At 37.8% G+C, this 7,040-nt stretch overlaps 1 protein-coding gene across 9 annotated transcripts in view; it reads right to left on the minus strand.

Annotated features, from left to right (window-relative positions):
* tenm4 (teneurin transmembrane protein 4) overlaps positions 1-757 on the minus strand; it is a 151,448-nt gene extending 150,691 nt beyond the window's left edge. For 5 of the 9 annotated variants that reach the window (XM_079673684.1, XM_079673682.1, XM_079673683.1 and 2 more), the window contains exon 1: positions 291-756. The gene's annotated coding sequence lies outside the window, so the exon portion shown is untranslated. Of the gene's footprint in view, positions 1-290 lie in introns of all 9 variants that reach the window. The other 4 variants (XM_079673681.1, XM_079673676.1, XM_079673678.1 and 1 more) reach the window with 2 other exon arrangements.
* Between the last annotated feature and the right edge of the window lie 6,283 nt (positions 758-7,040).

A 7,040-nucleotide genomic window follows, 5' to 3' on the forward strand; every position in this document is an offset into this window, starting at 1 on the left:
CCCTTTAGGCTGCTATAAAACCGCCGAGCAGGTAGCCTACCGTGCTGCGCCGTTCACGAAGCCCCGTTAATCTCTCACTGTCCGAGCTATAACATGCGGGTAAATGGGTAGTTTTGTAAAATAAAAGACAGCTTCAAAGAACGGTGCAAAATAAAAATAAAACAAACGTAGTAAACTGACCGCGGCTTCCTACATTAGTTCCCCGTATGCGCTCCGCTACTGCATGATGTTTGTGTGCAGCTGGTTTTTTTCTGCAACACTGACAAAAATCACAATAAAATGAGCCTTACCATGCTGAAGACGCATCCAATGTAGCAGGCCGGTCCCGTTGACAATTCACAAATATACTCTGAGATGCTCCCAAAAAGCCCTTATGCTTCTACTTCGTCTCCTTCTCGGTCTTCTTTCCTCCCTTTCGTTTTGATAGTACCCGGAGCAGGCGAGTGTATTTCCACTGTGCACGACACGGTATGGCTGAGGGAAAATCCTCCTCCTCCTCCTTCTGCTGTTGTTCCAAGGTGCTGCTGCTGCTGCTGCTGCTGCTGCTGCTCACAGCGCTCTCAGAGAACCACACATGGGTGAGGGAGGAAGCCGTCCAAGATGTCCATTAGCATGCACACCTAATTGAAAGGCGTGAAAATCCTTCGGGAGAAATATGTGAAATAGTCTCCGGACACACAGTGGGAGATAAAGTGACTCGCCAGCCGCTGTGCTGGGGAATGACAGGCGCCGTGGTCCCTCACGATTTACAATTACGAGTTCAGAGAAGGGATGAGTGTGCGACTGTGCGTGGTCGCCCCCTTCGGTACTGAGCCATAGTCTCTTCAGATATCTGACCGTTTCGGTTTTTCCTCTCCTTTTTTTATCATCTGAAACAAATAGGTTTCAAAATCATCTTAAAGGAATTTCAATTGTTCAATTCATGATTGAAAGAAACCGTGTCAACTATATATTAGCTACATTTTTCAAAACAAACTAAAGCAATTACTTACATTGTGATAAGAATATCTTTTTAGAATCTCAAAGTGCATTCATATTTAAATGTAAGTGAAGTATTTGTAATTTGCTTCAAGTGTACAACTTGTTTATTAATTATATAAAAAACATGTAGGCACAGATACATCTGCCTGATATTAACTTGGATCTTTAAGCAATTTTCTATTCATCTTTTTTCTTTTTGTCAAATATTCTACAAGAATAGGTTTTAGCCTTAAGATTGAATATACTTTCTGTTGTTTTAGTTGTCTGAAAAGAAAACTAAAATGTGCAAGTATACAACTAAACAGTTTAGCATTTGACAATAATTTCCGTAACCTCTGCTGTAACATCTGACACTAGAGTTTGTTAGGTTATCGAGGAAAAAAGCCATCTGTCTTGTTCCATCTGACAACACTTTTGTCTGGCCAAGTCTATACTAAATCCCTTGCCATACACTTATCTCCAATTCCTAGTTTCTTCTTGAGGGTTAAAAAGACTGGTCAAGAGATCCTGGCCCTGGAAGTGTGTTTGGTCACCCAGAGAACAAGAGAGGGGCCATGTGTGGCCTTTAATTCACTGCATTGTCTGCCAAAAGCTAATCTTGGCCAGACTCAGAGTCTTAACGCTCACGGACTGTGAATGGACTAGTGAAAAGTTAAATATGCTTTCAAATGTAAAACTGAAGACTGGTCTGGTATTGTGGTCGTGTCTTTGTTGGAATGTGAGATTTGCCGTTGACCCAGGCAACAGGAGGAAGGGGCCCAGTTGCAGTTTGAGAAGATGCATTCAGGCTCACGCTTGCAAGTGGCTTTTATTCAGAGTTTATGCACAACTTTTCATGTGGCCAAATGTGCAAAAAATAAATTGATGCAGGTTATGTTTTGAAGATCAGCATTTGACAGAGATCAAAAACAAGAGCTCAAAGGGATCAAATATTGGACATCAATGTGCCCCACACATGACTCCAAATGATTGATAAGGATGCTTGTTCTTGCTAGATAATTAAATAAGTAACTGTTTACTGACTGTTTTGCCATATGAAATTAAAAGGCGATGATATTACAAAGCTGTGTTAACTGATTGTTCTCGCTGCCTCAGATGGCCAAAAAAAACAGTTTTTAAGGTTTTTAATAAAAACAAAAATGCAAAATGAATGCTCTCTATGGTGGAACCAGGCTGCTGCAGGAGCAAAGAGTAATAAGAAAAAGCACAAAAATAGAATATTTCTAAAAAATAAAACAATCCTTTAAAATGTACAGCGATAACAGTTAAAACATTGGCAATATCTAAGAAGTTTGTTATTTCAACAGCAGAAACTAGCAGGCACTTGGAGAGTACCGACCTCTGCCAACACTCAACATTACTCCTGTCACTTAATTTTTGATTCATTCCTCAACTATCCCCTTAGGCTCTTGATTTAAGTCTGTATCTCCATTAGTTTCAATATTTCAGTAGTTATGGCGACAAAATATACTGTTCTGTCTATTTTAAGTCCTAAACCTAGACCTGAAGATGCCCTGCTGGCTGGCAGAACTACAGTACAAACAGACGTTAAAAAAACAGAGGCGGTAGAACGACTAAGATGAATAAAATATGTGTTACATGCGAGGGATATGGAATTAGAGCTCTCTGAAATAAGTTTCAAATTGATCCAAAAGACAAAACACGGAGCTTTGCATGTACGAATGTAGTCATATCTCTGTGTACAGAGCTGTACAGATGTTCTCATCAAAACTCCAGATGGAGATACAGTACCTGTTCAGGAAAACGACCACTGTGTAATCTGATTTTGCATGGTTGTCTGCTTTCATAATCACTGTCATAATAACAACCTGCTGTAAATTATATATGGACGGAGCCATCATGAACAAACATATTTAAACTGTGTTACTGAAGGTCCATATAAGATAGTGGATTTATCAAATCAATGATATTTAAACCATTCTGTATAATTTGAGTTGATGTGTTAATATAAATTATAAACTAAGGCTATCTATCAATCACAAAGTTGTTTATAAATAGCATATTGAAGATTTCAATCTGTTTGGAATAAACTTACTAATAGTGGCTATGAGCTGGTGAAATGTCAGTCTGCAGCACTGTGTTCTGGCAATAGTCAGAGAAGGAAATGTGTTTGCTTTTGAATCAAGGCTTAGTGCTGGGACTCAAATTATATGCCCCATAAAACTCTTAATTAGGGAATGCTTGGCTATGCTGTACCCCAACTCCCTGTCTTCTTTTCACTCTACTTTTTTTTTGACATTTGTAAAGCATGGGAAATATTTAGAATCTTATCTACTACAGCAGAACTTATATATATATATAAATAACATAGCTCACAGATGACTGAAAAGTTCTTAAATATTTTCATCCAGCCAATAATAAACATATATGATTCATAAATGACAGCACCTCTATGGTGAGTCAGATTCAGTGCATCAGTGTCAAAACAGTGGAGGCTGATTTTCTGTCTGTGAGCAAGAATGCAAATAACAGTATATGGTTAACAACTGCCACAATATGTCAGTTTGAGCAGAACTGACCTTAATGGTTGTAAGAAAAGAAAATAAGAGCACAAGCTATGATGACACTGAAATGAAAAGGAGGCATACTACTGCACAGAAAATCGAATTTTAAAGAAGTTCCATGTAATAAGTATTATATTAGGAAGGATTGATAAAAATAAAAAAAGCAGGCAGCTCTCAACAATGTTAAGCTTTTAGCTTTGAAACCAAAATTGCTCAGATTATTTATATTTAGTTTTTGATAAAAACAAAAAACAGTTCCTTCAAGACTGAGTGAAAACAAAACGTTAGATGAAGGGAGAAGAACAATCCTCTGTGTGTGACCACCTAGGATCTATGAATAATAATAATTATACTTGTGAAATGTTATGGCATTTAGCAATGTCAACTGACTGAAGTTTGGAATTTATATTGGAATTACTTTATTTGGAGTTTACATATAAAAAACTAATGTATCAATTACATTCTGCTGTTAACCTTATGTAGCCTCACCATTTACCAACTTCAAACTTATATGTCTTTGTTTTTCCAGTTCGACACTAGCAGCATTATAAAAAATAACTTTATTTAAGGTTAATGTGCAGCTACAATATGGTGATCAGATGGTTTTACAGTACCACAACCATCATCTTTTGAGTGAATGGCAAGATGACTTGTGACAAAATTCGAAAATATATGGAGCTAGCTGGTGTTCGCTATCTATTTGCCTAGTTAGCTAGCTGACAAGCTACCTAGCAAATGTTAGCTATCTAGGTAGCTGTTGCTTACAACTTAATAACAGTTTATGCAACATTTTAAAAATGGTTTATTTGGAAAGTAAATGTTGATGAAGCTGGCTTGGCGATGCTATACAAATTCTTAACAATTACTCTGTGACCGGAAGTACCAACACATAATTCGGCAATGTGGAAGTTTGCTAGAGCCGGCGAAGCGTAAGGTGAATACTTACCTGAGGCAACAAGTAAGTGATGTATCGTTCATTGCAGTTCAGAATCTTATTTATAACACCCGGTTTACTCTAAATCACCTTTCCAGCTCATTAGTCTTAATGTGGGAGAACATTTGGACTTAAAAGGTTTGGTAGACTACTATTAGAGAAACTCTCAGCTATGATAAACTGCCCTTTATTCCTTAGCCCTATTCTTAAATTGGCCACTTAAGAGCAGGCTTTGCAAATTAAGCCCTTGTTTAGGGCTTACATTTCATTTAGACCAACTGCCTTGGTGATGGCCAATTGCAGTGCCGCTCAAGAAAACCATTTTAAGAACCCATCTCTTTTTTTTTCTTTTTCTATTCTCTCAAGATCATTGTGTTGACAGCAAGTGAAATATACATTTGAATTCCAACTGCTTGTTTGTTTTCTTTCTATATTAGCATTCCAGTTTGAGGATTTTTCTCATGAAATTGCCAAGCCTTCTTCAGCTTCCATTACAACTTTCTTGCATGGCAAACTTTCATGGCAGTTCTTCGGCTTGTCAGTTCAAGCTATTCCCCTAGAACCGTAATAGGATCAGGTCTCGGAGCTGCTTCCACATGATTGATGAAAGATTAAAAGGATTTTTGAGATTGAAGGCACATTTAGCTCCCTGCTGAGGTCCAATGTCTTGTCCTTGTGCTGGCAGTGGGGCTGCCACAATGCAGATGAGATTATCACTGCGGTGAATGACGATTATTTGAAATGGTTGTGAGAAAGTCTGAGAGACATGCCAACAGGGACAAGAAAGCAATCATTTGTAATCAGGCCATTCTTTTCTTCAGGAGAAACTTGTGGTCTTAATGCTCGTAGGTGTAAGGTAAGAAAATAAGATTTTGTAAAGAGTGAAAAACAAGAAAAAGAAAAAAGACTTGTTGGAAACCAAAGTGTGTGGTTGAACCATGTTACATGGGTAGTCGACTTACTATAGTGTAAATTCCTTCATATTAAATGTCCACATGCATGTTTTGGTCTTGGTAATATTTGTATTTAAAGTGTAATAATGTAGCCTATTATATCATACGGTAAAGCTAGGTTTAGTCAAATAATTAAGTGTTGCATTGTTAAAATACATTTAATGAAATAGTAATGCTATGCAATTTGTTCTTCTGGATCACCCATCTAAAGTGTCATTGTCCTATTTTATTCACAAGCCAATGTACAGTGGAAAGGCAGATTGTTTTGGTTGCTTATGCAAATAAACAGACAACATATATTATTATACAGAAAGGCAAAACAGTGACAGCAAATATACACATCTCTGTTCTCCAATAGGGTATCTATAGCAAGTTGAACGTGTAGGAATCCTTTAAAGTCATAGTGGCTAAATAAAGAATCAGCAGTTGAATGAAATGAGGTGGTAACTTAATTAATTTCATAGAGTAGGATGTTCTCAGTTGGTGCATGATATTAAGAGGGGTGTAACATAGCTTAAGCACACTGAAGTGTCCATCCAGTCACTACTTTTGAAAGACTAAATTGAGCACTTTATTAAAGCTTTTATTGACTTTATAACGCCTCAACATATTGCAACCTTGTGTGTCCAATGTGGGCACATTATGCTGCGCGTGATGACTAAAGCATAAACGTATTCAACTGAAACAGGAACACTGGGTGAGCTTTGCCCTTGAAATGCTGTCATCCCTGTGACCTGAGCCATTTCTCTGTGGAGGCATATGATTAGTGGCGGCCAACAGCATGTCCGTTAAAATGAAGTTGCAGCTCAGCGCCCTGCCCCCTGTTGTCTTAATGTGAGCTGAAGTGCGGTGTCAGGGTCAAAGGTCAATTCTCAACAATAACACAAAATTATCCTTTTTTTATTTATTTGTTTGATTCTATAATTCAGGCTTTTTGGCGTCCGTCAGGAACTGAATTTCAAAATAAAGTTACCGGAAACAGACGTAGGCGATTACACACCCACTGAACTGATTACCCAAGATCCCCAGCTATGGTTGAAGCTTGGTGATTGGATGTTTTAGCCGCAATGCACGTTGGGATATGGTGTTAATGTGATTAAATAACTATCAACAGAATTGCGTGAAAGCTTGGGGTGAAAACAGTATTTCCGGTCTCGAAGTTTGCATAGTAATCTACAGTACTCATCAACTAAAAACATCAGTTTATCCTTGTCAATTACACAACATTGATTGGTTTAAATTGTGTACAATGCTTTTGTGTTTTCCCCCCTTCGATTCGGAGAAACAAATAGTTTTTTGGGAGTTTAGGATTGCGGAAGACACTACACTACCCATAATCCTCAGCTATCGTTTGGAACTACAGTCCCTTTGCTTGGCAAAACCCTGTGATTCATCTTCAAGCTCTGTGATTGGATGTTGGAGCAGCTCTGTGAAATGAATGAAATCACGGCAGACTATCCAAAACAGGACTGAAACGGATGAACAACTTGAGTTGCAGGTTCCTTAACAGTGCATTACAAGACATCTATCAATATATGTGTATACCTCCACCATTAAAGGGTCATATTCTGCACATTTCTTTTACTATCTACATACATCTTATAAGAGTATAATTAATATGTATAATATCAGTTAAAATAAGTGCTT

Source organism: Notothenia rossii, assembly GCF_949606895.1.
Source record: "Notothenia rossii genome assembly, chromosome: 4".
In the NCBI taxonomy this organism is placed as follows: domain Eukaryota; kingdom Metazoa; phylum Chordata; class Actinopteri; order Perciformes; family Nototheniidae; genus Notothenia; species Notothenia rossii.